Here is an 815-nt window from a genome sequence, read left to right as displayed (position 1 = left end):
CAAGCTACAAAAATCTCACTAGAGATGGCAGACAATTCAAGAAAACAAGCCTATGGACTTGTAGAGGATGTTCTGGTAAAAGTTGAAGACCATTACATCCCTGCTGATTTCATAGTCCTAGAGACTGGGAAGTGCATGGATGAATCCATCATCCTTGGCAGACCCTTCCTAGCCACAGCAAGGGCTGTGATTGATGTTGATAGAGGAGAATTGATCATTCAAGTGAATGAAAAATCCTTTGTGTTTAAGGCTCAAGGATATCCCTCTGTCATCATGGAGAGGAAGCATGAAGAGCTTCTCTCAAAACAGAGCCACACAGAGCTCCCACAGTCAAACTCTAAGTTTGGTGTTGGGAGGCCACAACCAACTTCTAAGTTTGGTGTTGAACCCCCACATTTAAACTCTAAGTTTGGTGTTGGGAGGTTCCAACATTGCTCTGAGCATCTCTGAGGCTCCATGAGAGTCCTCTGTCAAGCTACTAACATTAAAGAAGTCCTTGTTGGGAGGCAACCAAATGTTATATTTTATCTATTCTCTTTTGTTATTTTATGTTTTCTGTAGGTTGATGATCATGAGAAGTCACAAAATCAATGAAAAAAGCAAAAACAGAATGAAAAACAGAAAGAAAAATAGCACACTCTGGAGGAAGAACCTGCTGGCGTTTAAACGCCAGTGAGGCTAGCAGTTGGGCGTTTAACGCCCAGTCTGGCACCATTCTGGGCGTTTAACGCCAGAAAGGGGCACCAGATTGGCGTTAAACACCAGTAAAGGGCAAGAACTTGGCGTTAAACGCCAGAAATGGGCACCAGCCTGGC

The sequence above is a fragment of the Arachis duranensis genome, chromosome 4 (assembly GCF_000817695.3).
Source record: "Arachis duranensis cultivar V14167 chromosome 4, aradu.V14167.gnm2.J7QH, whole genome shotgun sequence".
Classification (NCBI taxonomy): Eukaryota; Viridiplantae; Streptophyta; class Magnoliopsida; order Fabales; family Fabaceae; genus Arachis; species Arachis duranensis.
This window is presented reverse-complemented; position numbering follows the sequence as displayed.